This window comes from Orcinus orca, chromosome 4, assembly GCF_937001465.1.
Source record: "Orcinus orca chromosome 4, mOrcOrc1.1, whole genome shotgun sequence".
NCBI lineage: Eukaryota > Metazoa > Chordata > Mammalia > Artiodactyla > Delphinidae > Orcinus > Orcinus orca.
Window position 1 is genome coordinate 28,353,452 of NC_064562.1, and position 18,860 is coordinate 28,372,311.

At 39.7% G+C, this 18,860-nt stretch overlaps 1 long non-coding RNA gene across 1 annotated transcript in view; it reads right to left on the reverse strand.

Annotated features, from left to right (window-relative positions):
* Positions 1-18,860, reverse strand: part of LOC117195987 (uncharacterized) — a 287,053-nt gene that overhangs the window by 60,767 nt on the left and 207,426 nt on the right. Inside the window, exon 6 of the long non-coding RNA XR_004475926.2 lies at positions 2,750-2,852. This is a non-coding gene — a long non-coding RNA (uncharacterized LOC117195987). The remainder of the gene's footprint in view (positions 1-2,749; positions 2,853-18,860) is intronic.

Genomic DNA, 18,860 nt, shown 5'->3' on the forward strand with positions numbered 1-18,860 from the left:
GGCCATCTGTGTGTCTTCTTTAGAGAAATATCTATTGAGGTCTTCTGCCCATTTTTTGATTAGGTTGTTTGTTTGTTTCATATTAAGCTGTATGAGCTGTTTGTATATTTTGGAAATTAATCCCTAATTAGAGAATGTGGATGGGGTAGAAAACAGGGCCAAGACCTGAGCCTAGGGGGGCCCTACATTTAGAGGTCAGGAAGAGAGAGAAGAACTTATAAAGGAAACTAATAAAGAGGTAGAGGAAAACCAGGGTGTAAAGTCACAGACACCAAAAAATGAGAGTATTTTAAGAAAACACAGGCAGATAACTGGCTATACACAGTTGAAAGGTCAAATAAAATGAGAACTTATTAATCTCATTGGATTTGACAATATAGAGGCTACTCATGATCTTAACAAAAGCAGTGTCAGTGAAGTTTTCTGGATTGAACCAAATTGGAAAGGACTGTAGAGCAAATGGAAGGTGAGAAGGTAGAGGTACCATGTAGAAATAACTTTCTAAATGGCTTGTTGTAAAGGGGGACAGAGAAATGAGATGATAACTAGAAGAGATTGACATCTCAAGAGGGGGCTTGAGGTTTTTTTGTTTGTTTGTTTTATACTTTAGGTTGAGATATACAAAGTTTGTTTGCTCCTGGGAGTGAGGCAGTAGAGATGGAAATATTCATCATGCAGGAGAGAAGAAAAGTAAACAAAGGACAAAAGTCCTTGACAGAGGATGGGGTCCAGAGCTCATGGGCAAATTCGACTATTGATAGGATAATGACACCTTATCAGTTTCATCATGAGGGAACAGAGAAGATGTTGGTGGGTGTACATTCTGGTGGGTCTAGGGGCTTGGTGGTAAGATTAGGGCTTTCCTGGTTGATTGATTTTCTTTTCTCAAACATACATAAGTCTAGCTCATCAGCTAGAAGTGTCATTTGCGGCTAAAAGGTCTACATAAGAGGAAGGGGTCTGAAATAGTCACCTTTAAAATTAGCATGCACCTAGTAGACAAAAGTAGTGGGATTACTTTGTAGTTCAGCTGGTATGAGACCGTTAGTTTGGCAGGGAGACAATCAGCGCAGTTGGGAATTTGCTGGCAGCAGACTCACACTAAAAAATTGCTAAAATCAAAAGTAAATGTTTCTGGTCTGGCAGTTTTCCTCCAAAGAGTAACTCAAGGATCCAGACTCCTCCTACCTTGTGATGCTGCTATATGACCTATGACCTTCAAGGTTACTGAGGAAGAGAGAGTGAATGAGTAGCTAGCATCCTGGTGTTTTACCATCTCTGCCTGAAAGGGATACACATCCTTGTGCTCACACTCCATGGGTGAGAACTAGTCAAATGCTCCTACCTAGAAACAAGGAGGCTGGAAAATATAATCCTGGACAGCTGCTTCCAGAAAGAGTGGTACATGTGGAGAAGTGGTACATGTGGAGAAGCATGAATCTTTGGTGTCTCTATCGTATCTATGAACAAGGAGATACAAAATGTCAGGCAGATTTAAAGTACATCAGATGAAAAAATGGAGAGTGATGCAAACTGCTTTTTAAATAGAATAATCAGTGAAGGCCTCTGTGGAGGTGAAATTTAAGTAAAGGCATGAAGTGAAAAGAGGGAGGTATTTGAGTTACGAGCGAATTGTGTTTAAAATGGCGGAAACAGCAAGTGCAAAGGCCCTGAGGCAGGCATACATTTGATGTGCTTAAGGTGGGGTGTGGTAAAATTTTTGTGTAAAGGGTCATATAGTTAATATGTAGGCTTTGATGGGCCATTAGATCTGTTACAACTACTCAACTCTATCATTGTAGCATAAAAGCAGCCATAGACACTATATGAACAATTGTGGGTAGCTATTATCCAATAAAGCTTCATTTACAAAAACAGGTGACAGACTCTGGTTTAATGAAAAGCAAGAAGGGCAAATTTCTTCCCAGAAATTTGAATAGTGGGCAAGGAGTTAGCAGAGGATAGAGAAGTCAGGGAGGAAACCAAGTGTTAGATCAGATAGAGCTTTACAGGCTACACTGTAAGGGTTTTGGATTAATTCCAAGGGCTTGGGAAAACTGTGGGAAAATTTTAAATAGGCATGTAAAATGATCTGATTTACTCTGGAAAAAGATGACTTTGGCTGCTGTAAGAAATAAACTCTATGGAAGTGAGAGCAGGAGTAGGGAGACCAGTTAGTATAAACAAGAGATGACGGTGGCCTCAACCCACATGTTAGCAATGAAAACGGGGAGGAGTTGCCAGGTTGGGAATGTGCCTTGAAGGGAGGACCTACTGGATTTGCTGATAAGACAGATGTCCTGCAGAGGAGGTTCTTGAGCTAATGCGCTAGGAAGATCAAAGATGATGTAAAGTTTGAGATTTCAGAGGTGTTGCAGTTTCTGGAGGAGACATGGTCCAAGGCATGTCCACAGAAGTGAGTGTCTATGGTGAAAGCACACACACACACACACACACACACACACACACACAAAATATAAATATATATATATATATATATATGGTGAAGATGAGTAGTGATCCTGGAAACCATGCTCGATGAGAAAATAAAAAATAATGTGTACTGATAATTTTGTGTCCTTTGAGTCAGCAGTGACCATGACAACACAAAGAGCCAGCTGTGTCATGTACTGTCCACTGACACGACCCTGTAATCAGAGAGGAACCTCTCCACAGATCTGCCCAGTAACCACAAGCAAAAAATAAGCAAATCAAAAGAACATCGTTAAATAATATGAAACAGGCAAACCTTGGTTCCTGTTTCCTCACAGTTCCCACAAGGAAGCACAATCTTGGCTGGAAGTGTGTCTTGACGTGATCTCACATTCGGATGGACATCCATCCAACACCACCTGAAAAATAAAATTGAAAAGCAATTGAAGTCTTTATGAACTTTCACAAAATGCCACTGAGATAGTTCATCCTTAAACTACTGCAACAATCCACAAACCCAGGTACAACAAGTGTCCCACGGTCTCCCTTCTGTCTCCAAAACTTCCCAGAACTTTCTCTGAAAGCTGGCCTGCACAAGTGTCAGGCAGGACTGAAGGGCAGCAGCCAGAGGGAGGCAGAGATGTTGAGAAAATTTGTCTGGAAGGCTCCTCACATGTGCTCCTTAGTCCACAGACATTTCCTCGCTGCCTACAGTACTGCGGGGTCCTTCTGTCAAATAAATAGTGTTTGTGGTCACCTGCAGGAATGGTGGAGATGTCATCAGACTAGGCGATGGGCAGGAAGGGAGCAATAAGAAAGGCGATTCTAGCTGCGCTGCACAGGGAGATCAGCTCAGTGCTTTGTGACCACCTAGAGCGGTGGGATAGGGAGGCAGGAGGGAGATGCAAGAGGGAGGAGATATGGGGATATATGGATACGTATATGGATACGTATAGCTGACTCACTTTGTGATACAGCAGAAACTAACACTCCATTGTAAAGCAATTATACTCCAATAAAGATGTTAAAAAAAAAAAAAAGGTGATTCTAGGGGAATTCCCTGGTTGTCCAGTGGTTAGGACTCCACACTTTCACTGCCAAGGGCACAGGTTCGATCCCTGGTCGGGAAACTAAGATCCTGCAAGCCACGTGGCGAGGCCAGAAAAAAATTTTTTAAAGGTCATTCTAGAGACCTGGACCCTGAAGAAGGACATCCTTGGCAGGCAATATGGTCAACAGTATTTACCATGCATGACTGGGTAAGGGGTCAGAAAATATCCTGAGTTCTTTCTTTCCCTCCCTTCCTTCTTTTCTCCCTTCCTTTTCTTTCTCTCTCCCTACTCCTTCTTTTCTTTCCTCCCTCTCTTTTTTTCTCCAATGAGTATTTTATCTACCTATCAATCTACCCATTCATCTCTCTATCTATCCATCTCTCTATCTCTCTGTGTATCTGTATTAGTCACGGTTCTCCCAAGAAACAGATAAATAGGATAGATAGAAAGATGATTAATAGATAGGTGATAGATAGATATGTAATTGATTGATACATACATACATACATATAAGAGGAGATATATAAGGAATTGGCTCATGAAATTATGGAGACTAAGAAGTCCCACAATCTACCATCTGCAAGCCAGAGAACGAGGAAAGCTGGTGGTGCAATTCAGTCTGAGTCTAGAGACCCAAGAATCAGGGGGCGGGGAAGGAGGGCAGGGGACGGAGGGGTGCTGGTGGTGTAAGTCCCAGTCTGAGTCTGAAGGCCCAAGAACCAAGAGGAGGGAGAAGATGGATGTCCCAGCTCAAGCAAAAAGAGCAAATTTGCCTTTTCCTCCAATTTTCTTCTATTTAGGATGGCAATGAATTGGATGATGCCTACCCACATTGGTGAGGACAATCTTCATTCAGTCTGCAAATTCAAATGCTCATCTCTTCTGGAAAAATCGTCACAGACACACTCAGAAATAATGTTTTAGCAGTTATCTGGGCATCCCTTATCCCAGTCAAGTTGACACATAAAATCAACCGTCATCCTATCTACCTATCTATCTATCTATCCTGAAAGAAAAAAATACAAATAGGTATGTATTACTAAATGTCAGTACTGCAGCGAGTTGGATCCTGCCCAAAGGACCCTTAAAACTGTTTTCCCAAGAGCTCCATCAAGGGTACTTTAAGTGTGGTTGGTAGACCAGCAGTATCAGCATCCATCTGAGAGCTTTTTAGAGATGCAAGTTCTCAGGCCCCACCCTAGACCTACTGAATCAATAAATGGTGTTGGGAAAACTGAACAACCACATGCAAAATAATAAAGCTTGACCACTATCTTACACCATACACAAAAATTAACTCAAAATGGATTAAAGACTTGAACATAAGACCTGAATCCCTTGAAACTCCTAGAAGAAAAGCTACATAGTAAACTCCTTGATATAAGTCTTGGTGATAATTTGTTTTGAAGTTTAGTTGATTTACAATATTGTGTTAGTTTCTGGTGTAGAGCAAAGTGATTCAGTTATATGTATTTTTTCAGATTATTTTCCATTATAGGTTATTATAAGATATTGAATATAGGTCCATGTGTTGGTGATAATTTTTTAAATATGATACCAAAAGCAAAAGCAACAAAAACAAAAATAAATGTGTGACTACATCATTCTAAAAAGCTGCTGTATAGCAAAGGAAACTATCAACAGAATGAAAAGCAATCTACTGAAAGGGAGAAAATATTTACAAATGATATATCTGATAAGGGGCTAATATCCAAAATATATAAAGAACTCATACAACTCAACATCAAAAAAACAAACAACCCAATTAAAAAGTGAACAGAGGATCTGAACAGACATTTTTCCAAAGATGGCCAACAGGTATAAGAAAAGATGCTCAACATCATTAACCATCAGAGAAATGAGAATCAAAACCACAATGAGATATTGTCTCACACCTATTAGAATGGCTATTATCAAAAAATAGGAAATAACAAGTGTTGGAGAGGATGTGGAGAAAAGGGAACACATGTGCACTCTTGGTGGGAATATAAATTGATGCAGACACTATGGAAACCAGTATGCACGTTCCTCAAAACATTAAAAATAGAACCATCATATGATCCAGCAATTCAACTTCAGGGTATTTATCCAAAGAAAACAAAAATATTAACTCAAAAAGATATATGAATTCCCATTTTCACTGTAGCACTATTTACAATAGCCAAGACACGGAAACAACCTAAGTGTCCATCCATGAATGAATGGATAAAGAAATTGTGTATATTCATACAATGGAATATTATTCAGCCATAAAAAAGAATGAAATCTTGCCACTTGCATCAATATGGTTGGACCTCGAGGGCATTATGCTAAGTGAAATAAGTCAGACAGAGAAAGACAAATACAGTATGATCTCTTATATGTGAAACTCAAAAAACAAAAAAACAATAACAAAAACCCATGCTCACAGATACTGAGAACACATTGGTGGTTGCCAGAGGGGGTTGGGAGGTGGGAGACAAGGGTAAAGGTGGTCAAAAGGTACAAAGAAAAAATAAATAGAAATTAATTATTTTAAAATTTCAAAAACATATGATCTTTATATCCATATATCTGAAATTTCATGATCATATGCCCTGAATAGTTCTTTATTCCAATCATTGTATTAGGTATTCAGTGGCATTTCGCATCAAAAAACTTATGTCCTTCGATTCTGAAATTTTCTCTATAAATCTTTGATAATGTTTCCCCTCATTTTTTTGTTCTTTTTTTCCGGAATGCCTATTATTATTATTTTTTTAACATCTTTATTGGAGTATAATTGCTTTACAATGGTGTGTTAGTTTCTGTTTTATAACAAAGTGAATCAGTTATACATATACATATGTTCCCATATCTCTTCCCGCTTGCGTCTCCCTCCCTCCCACCCTCCCTATCCCACCCCTCCAGGCTGTCACAGAGCACGGAGCTGATCTCCCTGTGCTATGCGGCTGCTTCCCACTAGCTATCTACTTTACGTTTGGTAGTGTATATATGCCCATGCCACTCTCTCACTTTGTCACAGCTTATCCTTCCCCCTCCCCGTGTCCTCAAGTCCATTCTCTATGTCTGCATCTTTATTCCTGTCCTGCCCCTAGGTTCTTCAGAACCCTTTTTTTTTTTTTTTTTAGATGGAATGCCTATTATTTAAACGTCAGAGTTCCATTACCTTCTAACTTCCTTATCTTTCTATCCCACTTTTCACTCCTGGTTTTGTTCTACTTTCTAGAAGTCTTCAAATGTATCCTTTAAATCTTCTATTGAGTTGTGTTTTTCTGCCTTATTTCTAATTTCCATGAGTTAGTTCCCTAATAAATGTTTCTTAGGACGCTCTTATTTTTGTTTTATGTATATAAACTGATTATCTTTCTGAGGATATTAAGCTCTCTCACACATATATATATATATATATATATATATATATATATATATTTGTGAGCCCTCCATTGAATTTTTTGCCCTCACTTATTTTTCTGTTCATTTGGGTTCCTGTCTTAAAATCACCTTTCCTCTTGGTTAGCTCTTTATACTTAAAGGTCAACCACCAGATCCTTACTGGAAGCTCCCTGTGCGTGGTTTGTCCAATGATGGGCATTGCTGTAGGATGCTTGGCAGGTGCCTAGGACCTCCAGTGCCTATGACTCTTTCCCTGCCAGTGTCCTGCCAGTGTCCTGGGTGCAAAGCAGGGAATGAAGGCAGGGGAGTCTGATGGTCAAAACCTAGACTGTCATTTAATCCTGTTTCCGAATGGCCTCAATCCCTTCTTTGGCTGTCAACAAGCACATTTTTATCTGTCACAGTTTCATGTCCTGATTTGTCCTTAGCAAAACTTGGTCACTATCAGTGTGGATACCGCGGAGTTAGGGCAGGCCTGGGAGCCTTATCTTGGGGTAAAAGGAAAAGCATGCCAGAGGGCATCCTGCATTCATTCCAACCCTATTTGGGGGAAGAAGAGGTGCCAGAATATAGAGGCAACAGCAGAAGAGGGTGACATGCAGGTGGCATAAGGTGAGAAGGTGCCGCTTTGCCAACTTTTAGGCTTGTCCTCATCCACTCACTTCTAAAAGCCAAGACACTTGAACTTTACTTTTCTCTACCCACTGCTATCTCACTCTGTCTCTTGGGGCAGTGAAGTGGCAGGGAAGGGGAGCCTAACTCAAGGAGTTTATTCCACAGGAATGTGCCCATCTGGGGGCCTCCTGTGAACAGAAATGTTTTCTGGGTGCACCACACAGTTTATCACGTACATACAGCTTAGAAATTCTGCTTGTGATCTTCACGTTTCATTTACCCAGACAATGTCATCAAAAATATCATAATGGATATAAAATCATGTATGTGAAACTTCTGAAAATTGTAAAGCACTATAAAATTCAAAGAATCTTTCATTCAATAAAAAAGAAACTTCAAAACGCAAATTATATATATATATATATATATATATATATCATAATGGCTAACACTATGGTGTAAATGCACTGCAATTTTAAAAAGTGTAATAAACCTGTGTATTCCAACCATAAAAAGGAATTTTCCCACCCTTCCTCCTATTTCTCTTGGAACATCAGCAAATTGAGTTGCAAGGGAAATATAATGAAAAGATTTTAAGTTATCCTGCAGACATGAAGACATGGGAAGTTGGCTATAAAATTACATTTGGGTATTTTTGCTTATTCCCTGTTCAAAATCTGTCCAAAATTTCTCTATGAAATAGGAAACTTTCTTCCCCTTTCTTGCCTCTGCACTCTATAAGACTCAAGCTAGCTGACCTTTTATTAACTCTCCTCTTCACTCCCCACCCCACCCCCTAAAATACTTAGCAGCACTAGAGACTCATTCTTCATTGCCTGAACTTTAAAAAAAAAAAAAAAATGAGCCCATAATAAAGAGCTTCCTACCACTGCCAAGTTACACTGTGATCAATCACCAAAAACAGTACATATTCCAAGAGAATAAGTATCAACAGTTTTAAAGAAAACCAAGATGCATGACCAAATAAATATAATGCATAGCTAGATGTATAGAATCAGACGTGTAGCATGAAAGGCAGATGATGTCTTAGGAGTTATCGATTAAACTCCAAATTCAAGTTCGTACGGCATTTTAATAGGAAACATCACAAGCTGTTTTCCTTTTATTTTTTTCACTTCTTCCTTCCCTCCTATTCGTCTCTGGATTGAAGGGTGAGAAGTAATTAGAATAGTAATGATGATGTGGATTAAAACCGAAATCACATGCACTCTAGAAGCTAGGGTACGTTCCTCACCTAGAATATCCCAGTACTTCTACTCCTTAGACTTTGAACATGAAACGTATAATCTATATGTCAGTCTCTCTGTTCTGCATCTTGAGTGTAAGGTATGGCCCTACAGTCTAAAGGAGATGTTACATGCGTGATACTACAGCACTCAAAGCAAGTCTTGTTTAAAAGATATGTGATGGGGTCAAGCTTGAATTATCCAAAAGGACTCAAGAGCACGATCCAAGTTCATAAATGTTTAAGGGAGCCTAGACTTGAGCTTTCCCATAGAACAAGGGGAAGAGGAATCAAACAAATTCCAGCTAGATAAGCAGTCTGGGGGAAGGACAAGAATAGTGGGAGAGGGAGGAGGGTAGAAGAAAGGAGATCATAAAGCCAGGAAAGGGAAAGTTTCATTAAACTCAAGTCAGAAAGGAAATTGTACAAACAGTTAATAAAGAGAGATCAAAACAAAGGGAGTATGTTCCCAGGACCCTGGGCGAGTCAGCTGATTGTATACATGGTAATGTGAACAAAACAGATAGAGAAAACAGTGGACTGAGCATTCAAAAGCATTCAGGGCAGGCGCTTTCTGTTTCAGCATGACTGAAATCGTCAGAGATGCTCCATCGCTGCATCTTCAATTAAAAAAACAAAAGATTCCATCCTGGACCATGGCAGTTGGGTTCTAACCGTTGTTCATAAAAGAACTCAACACTTTTTAAGGAAATTTAGCTAATGAGATTAAAGAACAATGTATTCCAGATTGTGCTGTCATTCTTGACCCATTCTGAACTTGTTCTTATTTCTCCTCCGGGCCAAGCAGCTCACTCTCGGCATTTATCAGTAGGATATGAGCACATGCAAAGGTTCAAGGCCAGAATCTGCAGAAAAACCCAAAATGCCCCCATTAAAAAATTCTCATGGGAATTCTTTGCAAAATGCATGAACAGGCATTTAGCAAATGTATGTAGAAAAGAAGATCCACCACATAAGCCACTCTTCTCTCTGCAGGAAATGATGGTCCAATATCAACAACGTTTCCTGCAGGCCGATCCCTTAGTCACAGGAGTCCAGCTGTTCTTGTTAACAACAAAGGCATGATTTATCTCTCAAGGATGTAAAGGAATGAAAGGCATAACCGAGAAAGTTATGTCTTAAACAGATGGGATGGGTCCCATGGGATAATGACTTTCCCACCATTTAAATCTTCTCCTTTATACATTCTGGTACCAAGCCATATCTCAGGATTGTTCTGGTGTGAAATGCCTCATCACTATCCTGACATTCTACTTTTTTCAGGCCAGCACTTCCTGTAGCTAACAATTCATTAATTAAGTTGCTTTCATTTACAAAGTAAATATTTTTTTTGGCCAAAGCAAGATTTTTTCAGATCAACTTGTTTGATGGTATATTTGTTTTCTTGGACGTATATTAATTTGCACGGGTTAAGCCATATTTCTAAACGGGCTGGATAATTTTTCTGAAGCACAATTCCCAGTCTTGCCTTTCCTTGCCTGTCCATTTCCAAAAAGAAAACTTCAGCCGAGATATGATTTCTTGAGGAGGCAGATGAACGGCAGGAAACAGGAACTAGGATTCACCCAACTCAAAAATCCACACCCAAAGATCCAGCTGATAGAAAGGCCAATGTTTTTATCTCTTCTTTTATAAACCATTGTCAGATCCCTTTTCCCTAACTTACTACAATGCCTCTTTCCAGAATTCAAACAACCAAAAAGTTCAGATAACTGGAATTTTTTTCCATATTTTACTTCAGTAAAAAAGAGACAAAACAAATAAACAAATGGGTATCAGAGACTTGGAGGTTTTTTGTTGTTGTGCTGTTGTCTTTCTACCTAGCATAGGTTATAGGAACTGTACACATTAGACCAATCGCCTACATCTTATATCCTTATAATAATAATGGCATGTATGTTCAATCATATAATTATATTGAGGCTCTTCATGACAGGAACCATTGAAAAAAGAACAAATTCATTTAATGCTATGTGTACATACTTTATTTGAAAATTTTTAAACTGGAGATCAATATAACTCTCAATTAAGTATAACAAGGACACTTCCTGGTATATACATACTTTATAAGTGGAAAAAGTACTCTAAATTCAGTGACACACACACACACATGCAAAATAGTTTTAACAGCAAAGTAAATTCTGTAGAGAAAATAGAATTTCAATGCCCCTATCAGGGAAAGAAGCTAGTCACAGAAGACCACATTTATATGAAATGTGCAGAACATGCAAATCTATAGAGACAAAAAGTGGATTAGTGGTTGTCTAGGGCTAGAGGATGGGGGATGGGAAGGGTAGGGGCAAGTGACTGCTATGGATATGGGATTTCTTTTTTGGGTGATGAGAATATTCTGAATTGGATTGTGGTGATGGTTGCCCAACTCTGTGAATATCATTTAAAAATCACTGAATTGCTCACTTTAAAAAAGCAAAAGGTATGGCATGTGGATTATATCTCCATAAAACATTTTTTTTTAAATACCCTCTCAGAGGTGGTTTCCCAGAGCTGCCCAACACACTGGTGGGTCAATAAAATCCAACTGAGAGAGCAGCCAACCTTAGGGTGGATCTCCTTTCCCTCACCCTCTCCTCCTCTTTCTTTGTTGGTGATATTTGACTAATCTGTTTCCTTCCCTGCTTTCATCCCGTTGGCTTGGATTGTACTTCGCCATCTGTTCACTAACTTGGCTTTGAATTTCCGGCCCTCCTTAAAATAACATCAAGTGCTCCTTTGAAAATGTCCACTGATCAAAGCCCTGCCTCCTGGATCTCATGCGAAGTCTAACACCTGAGCGCATTTTGCAATTCTTGACCAGCACTCCTGAACTCTGCCAAGTTTCCACTGTTTTCTAACCTAAACCTCAGTCTTCTCCCAGAGATGTTAAGTTAGAACCGAGGTAGAGGTTCTGATTGCTGCCAGGCCAGGCTCCTCAAGAAGACTTTGCTGGATCTTGTGGCAGTCACATGAATTTAATTGAAATGTGAAATGTACAGAGACTCACACTGGAGAGCACACAGCCTTTTTAAACCATTAAACTGACCTGGATTCTAGTGGGCTTTCCATTTGGACTGGACCATCTTGTCCCCCCTCAGGATGTGGGTTACAGGACAGCAATCCTATCTGGCCCCCAGCATCAGGGATGCTCCTGTCCAGCCATCATATTCAAGTAGGCCATGGAAGCACCTCTCCAAATAATCATTATTTACTTAATGTCCATGTTTGGAATGGCTTAGAAAAAGAAAAAGCCCTAAGAGCTTATCTGATCTCGTGGAAAGACAGAAATCATACGTGTGGCTTCCTTGGGCTGTTCAGCTTTTCCCAATCTCCCCCACCCCACATTCAGAGCTCCTTTCATCTTCATCTGCAGATTCTCTTCAGGAAGTGGTGCTTAAAGGCACAGCTGAACCACTGAGTTGTCCTGTGGTCTGATTCCCTGAAGCCTTAGATTTTGATTTGAAGAAATTGCTTGAAAGCACTATATCTTTTTTTCTCACCACTGGCAAATGGCAAAGTTTTCACATCCTGATAGCAATGCTTTTAAGTGAGAAATATAAGAATCAATTTGTCCATTATTCCATTATTCTACCCAAACACTTAATAATTAAGAGACAGACTAGAATACTTCAATTAACTACCTGCAAGGGTTTTTTTGGTTTGTTTTTTTAAAGTTGATTTTGAAGTTGATAAGCTCCCTAGAGTCTAAGAAAAATTCTTTTAGGCATCCACCTGGAAGTTGTCACAATTTGAATGAATGGTTTATTCAAAATGAAATTTAAATTTCTCTATAGCAATTTTAGTTTCATGTAACTTTAAATCTTAGAAATAATTTAGTACAACTCCTTCACCTTACAGATAACAAAAGTAAAACCCAGTGAAGAGAAGTGACTTGCCCAAGTTCATAAATACATGACGAAACTAGGACTAGGAGAAAAAACAAATCCTAAGATTCTTGAAACTGGACCTTCTTTTATTCTATGATCAGGCAACAATTTATGATGATGTGAGCCTTATGAAATTTACACTTGACTCAAAAACTAGAGGGAGGGCAAGGAAGGGATTCAGAAGGGATGGGGAAGAACGAGAGGATCAAACAGCATCTTATTTCTGGCTCCGTGCAATGACTGAAACAGAGAATATTAGGAAGACTATTACTTAGCTCCCTAAATCAAAAATAGCAAAGACCTCCTGGCAGCTAAAGAAGCTGAAAAACACTGCCCCACACTCAATCCCTGGACACAGAAAGTACACAGCTTACTATGTCAGGACACAAAAAGACTCAAAACAAATCATGACTCATGCCAGCCTTAAACAGTTGTAATCGTCTCTTATCTTTGTTTGAATACTACTCTCTTCCACCAAAATAATTACAGCAATTATATGCTCTTGTATTTCATAAACAAATGCAAATTCATCCTCAAAGGATCATCTAATATAAAGGAAATAAAGAATTGCAAGGAAGAAATAAAACACACTACATTTCATTAGACCTATCTCTTGATTTTCCTTAGATTTAATCTGATTTCTCTTGTGGGCCTATTAGAAAATCACTTTCTTCTTTTGGTAGAAATTGCCTGTAACTATGTTCTGGAAATGAGCTATTTCTGGCATTGCTGATCTGTAATTCTGCAGAGCACTTTCATGGGGGCAGAGGGCAACCCAGTGAATCACAGAGAATCTAAGGAGGAAAGCAGAGCACTATGTCTGAACAAGCTCTTCGCCTGAACAGTTACTGGTCTCCTCGGAGGTGTAGCTCGGAACTGAAAGAGAACCTTTAGGGAGGTTCAACACAAGACAGTTGGTTTTGGATCAGGAGGACGGTGCCTTCTGGTGATTAGTACGGAGCCTGGGTTACATTTTGGTTCCCTGATTCCTAGCTTGGTGATAGTGGGTAAGTTACCGAACTTCTCTATGCAATGAGACCAGCCGTACTAATGCCATCGGGTTCTTGTGAACATTCAGCGAAGGAAATACATGACCGTACCTAGCCCAGAGCCTATGTGAATTATATCCTCTGTAACAGAGTTCTCGTATCTTTCCTTAGCTAAGGGAATGGGGGCCTGGCAGTACTGCTGGAGAGAAATGTCGTATCACAAATCCACTCCACTCGGCCTCTGCCTCGAGGATTTTGGAAAGATTGGACCCAAACAGTAGCTCAGGAAATTGGTGAGGGAGCCTGTCTATCCAACATCAGAACCACAATTCTTAATGCTATAGACCAGTGTGGACCTTGGCCCAGCAGCATCAGTATCATCCCAGAACTGGATCTCTGGGAGTGGCACCAGGAATCTCTTACCAGCAAACCTGAAAAAAAAACCAGGAAGACACGGACCAGGGAATCAATGATTTTCAGGGACCCAAGTCAAAGAGATTTTAAGGAAAGATGGAAGAGCCAACTGATAGGAAGCTTCCAGGGGAAACTTTTAGAGATCATGTGACAATTATCAATTTTACAAATGCTTCCATTCACTTAGCAAACACGAATCCACATGGTGCTTATTAATATGCTAAGTAGAAATGACACACTGAATTTATTACAGATCAGCTGGGTAGGCTGATCCCCAAGACAAGAAGGGATCGGCTGTAAAATTGTTAAATAAAAAGAGCCCAAGTACTTATTTTTGGTGACAACAAGTAAAGAGGGAGATGGGAAGGTAGCATCTTACTCAACAGCCAGTCCTGGGAGAAAAAGAATCAAGGAACAGAAGCAATCCAATTCTCTAGGGCTTTCAGAATGAAAAAAATATAAGAGTGAGACGTGGGACTGAAATCCAGCAGCTGAGACGTAACCCATCAGGCCAACTGGCAGAAGGCCCAGCAGCAAGGCACCGTCTTAGGAGCTAAACATCTGCCTGTTTTCACATCTCCACAATATGCTAAACTGTGAACAAAAAGTTGCAGCATTCCACAAAGATCAGGGACACACAACAGTTAGAAAATTCAGTTGCATGTGTAAATATTTACCTAGCTACTTCCTTGGGGTCTACAAACCTGTTTCATTTTATTGGCAGCGAACTCCATCATTTTAGCAAGCCACTATATTTTACTAGCAGGATGGGGAGGTGGGGGAGAGGCATCACTTAAAGTAACTGGGAAAATACATTACAGATTTTTAGTAGTCATCCCACCAATGCCTCTGAAACCAGAGGGGAGTGGGGAGGAGCATTCTCAAGTGAGGTGTCCATGCCAGAGAAATTAACATTCTAATGCACCATCAGGCTCCCAGATCCTGCAACTTTCCCTACTCAAAGTTAAGGCGTCTCGACGCATTTTCAGGTTGAACCCTTCCCCAGAATCTCAATCCAATGCTATCATTAATCAGAAGAAGTTGAAGGGGCTCTAGTTGAGCATCTCAAGTAGACATGCCTGCCAAGCAATCTATTCCCAGACCTGCCCTGGCTTATAGTTCCAGTAGTACTCATTTACCTTCACCTGGCTCTTGTGGACAGCTCTCTCCTTGTCTGTTATTGCGTACCTACTATGCATCCCCCTGAGAGCTAGACACAGAAATCCAGACACTTTCTTCAGGAGGCCAGCAGTCTACTTCCTCTAGGAAAATATTCTCAACTTCCTTCCCAGGTAAGAGGGAGAACTTGTGCTCTGGCCTAAGTGGAAATAAAAAACTCAATAGTTTAATAGCTGGGTGATAAGGATGAAGAGATCTCTAGAAAGTGCAGCAAAATGAATAAAAAAAAAGAAAAGAAAATACAAGGGGAAAAGATAAGAAAAGTGGTACACCCGTTCTGAAAATCTAATATTGGAATACTAGGTTTCCTGAAAGAGAGGACAAAGAAAAATATGGAAGGAGAAAATCAACAATTGAAAAACTCAAGAGAATTTCCTAGAATTGAAGAACATGGGTCTGAGTGTCTAGCATGAGGGGTAAAAATAAAGCCACAAAGGCACATCACTGAGAAACTTTAGAACCCTGAGTGTAAAGAGAAGAGCAAACACAGTTCCAGAGAAAGAAAGAAAAATTCCTCCATATATGGAGGAATCAGAAAGTAAAATAGCCTCAAATGACATAAAAGCAAACGAAAACTAGAAATTAATGGAGGAATGCCTTCAAAATTCTGAAGGAAAATTATTTCCAGCCTAAATTTCTATTAGCAGCCAAGCCATCATTCAAGTTTCAGGACAGAATACAAATATTAAAGATATTCAAGGACTCAAAAAAAATTTTTTTAAGTGGTGAAGGCCTTGGGGTTCAAATAGTGGTAAGTACAATTAATTAAAAGTAAGCAAATTTCAAACAAGACAACTCCAGGGAATACAGAAGGTTATGCAAAGAAGGAAAAAAATAGCACATTCATAAAATTCATCTATGAATAAAGTACAGCGGTAATAACAACATAAACCTTTCTATTGATCTAACCAAAAGTATAATATAACTATATTGGGAGGTCAGGGGTTAGGAAAAAAATATGTGAGTGGAGTGTGTGTGTGTGTGTGGGGGGCGGGGTATGAAGGAAGGGGAAGGAAGAGGGCTAAAATCCTCATCTTCCAACATGAAAAGTCAACAGATAATGTCTAAAACTGGAGGGGAAAATCAAGGAGTAGAAACAGTAGCATACTATCCATGAATATGGAGGAAAATACCAAAACCAAAAATCAGCTAAGGGTTATCAGTGTTTGCTTCTGGGGAGGGGGAGGGGGAAGTGGAAGGGGAGGGAACAAGGAAATCATTTTTCATTACTAATTTTGTAGACCTTTTTGACTCTTAAAATTACGAGTGATAATAATGTTGATTAAAATAAATGTGGGAATAAGCAACAAGGTCCTAATGTATAGCACAGGGAACTATATTCATTATCCTATAATAAACAATAATGGAAAGGAATATGAAAAAGAATATATAATGTATAACTGAATCACTTTGCTGTACAGCAGAAATGAACACAACATTGTAAATCAACTATACTTCAAAAACATAAATTTTTAAAAATAAACAAAAATAAATAAATAAATGTAGAAGAGGCTGAGGCCCAGCATAGCTAAGGAAAGTAGTAGGATAGTATCTGAAGTTAGATAACCCTGATTGGCATCCTACTTCTGCCCCCTGACTAATGACGTGATCTTGGGCATTTTAACCCTTATAAACCTCAGTTCCCTCAACTTAACATGGGGGTTATAAAAATAAATAAATAAAAATATTTTAAAAAAATCAGAGTGCAGCTGCAAGGCTTAAGTGATAAAGGGCTAGGAAGTGATTAGCAGTGCCTGGCACATTATAAGGCCTCTTCCTTGAACACATATTTAGAGTGTATGCTCTGCATCAAGCGCAGTAGACACTGGGGACGTATCAGTGAATGTACAAGACCCCTACCCTCATGGAGCTTACTAGAATGGGAGAGAGAGACACGAAACAATAAAATAATACTAAATTAAAAATTCAGTGCATTCAAAGGAACAAGCGACACGTGCTATGGAATAAAATAGAGCAAGGGAAGGGATATCCAGACTGCTGGGAAGGGGAAGCGGGATAGTGCTTGCCATTTTAAATAAGTTGGTCAAGAGTGACCTCACAAAAAGGTGACTTTTGAGCAAAGAGTTGAAGGAGTGGGGAAGCTAACCATTCATACGTTTGGGGAAAAGCATTTGAGGCCAGAGGAAGAGACGGCTCCAAGTCTGCGCAAGTGTGTGGCCAGTTAGGGAAAGAGCCAGGAAGCCCATGTGGATGGAGCAGTGAGGGGAAAGTAGCAGGACATGAGGTCAAAGGGGAAACAGGGCCAGAGAGATCATGCGGAACCTTGATGCTTAAGCAGGACCTTGGCTTTTCTTAGAGTGAAATGAGGGGCCATTGCAGCTACTAGAGCAGGGTGACACGATCTGATTCTCCCTGTGAAAGGATCGCTCTAGCTACTGTGTTAGGAAGAGACAAAGCACGGCGGGTCCTTCACAGGAAGTGGGAAACCAGTAGGAGGTGCCTGCAGTGTTCCAGAAAGAGAAGATGCTGGTGACTCAGACCAGCAGGGTTGGAGAGAAGTGACTGGATTTTCTATGAATAGATTTTGCTGTTATTTACCCAAGATGATACACAGGTTAATGGCAGAAGTATGAAGCTACAGCTACAGCTTCCCAGTCTTTTTCTGAATAAAGAGACACTATAAATGGAAAATCTAAATTGAAATACCTTATTATTTTGTCCTTATGTAGGTTAATAAAATTTGTAAAATTTGCATTTCCTCTCAGTCATAAATTCTCTGTTATTCTGTAGGCCTTGCAGTGTAGTGAGGGAGAATAGACGAACATAAATAATTTAAACACACAGAAGAAGGAGGTCAGTCTCAGAAAACGAGTTCAGGTTAATTGCTCTAGGGAGTTCCAGAACGGCAGGCAGCCATTCCTTTCAGCTGGGGGAGGGTCAGGAGGTGGTGTGTGAAAGGCTCCATGGAGGAAGTGACACCCGTGGGACTGTTTGTATTTGCACTGCAGGATGGGACAGAGGGCTGGATATTCCTGGAAGTGAAAAAACATTTTTTTCACCTAGTAGGCCATTTCAATGTATATAAGAGGAATGATAATTTTTGAAGAGCCACTGGAGCATAGGGCCTGGGAAGAGGATTAATGGAAATATGAAAAATAGGGTAAAGAAAATCATATTAAGGAGAATTTTAATATTGCCAGATAAGAGACTCTGGATAAAGATGATCATAAGAAGAAAAGAACTGAATGCTAATGGGAATCCAGTCATCAGAGAAGGGTTCTAATGCACTCAGCCAAGACACTGACCACTGGTCCGGCTGTGAGTTTCCCAACTGTCAGTTTTACTGTCCAAGATTAGAATGTGGGCAGGAACTTTGGGGTTAAATTTAAATTGCCAGCTAAAAAATTATTTCCTATTTTCTTTTATAGTTAAGATTTTTTTAAGTCTTTGAACATTTATTTCTCTATGTTGCTTTGCTTTCTTTCCAACGTCAAGGAAGAAATGGTAGCAAACCTTTTTCCTTCCCCTTCTGCATCCCTCCTTCCCCAGCTTTAGCAAAAGAACACTAACAGTGGATCAAATGGCCAGCCATGTGCTTTGGGCTCATTTTTATTGCAAGTCACTGGGGTCAGGATCAAGACCAAACCAGGACCCTCATAAATCATAACAAAGATGCTACACGCAGTGAAATACA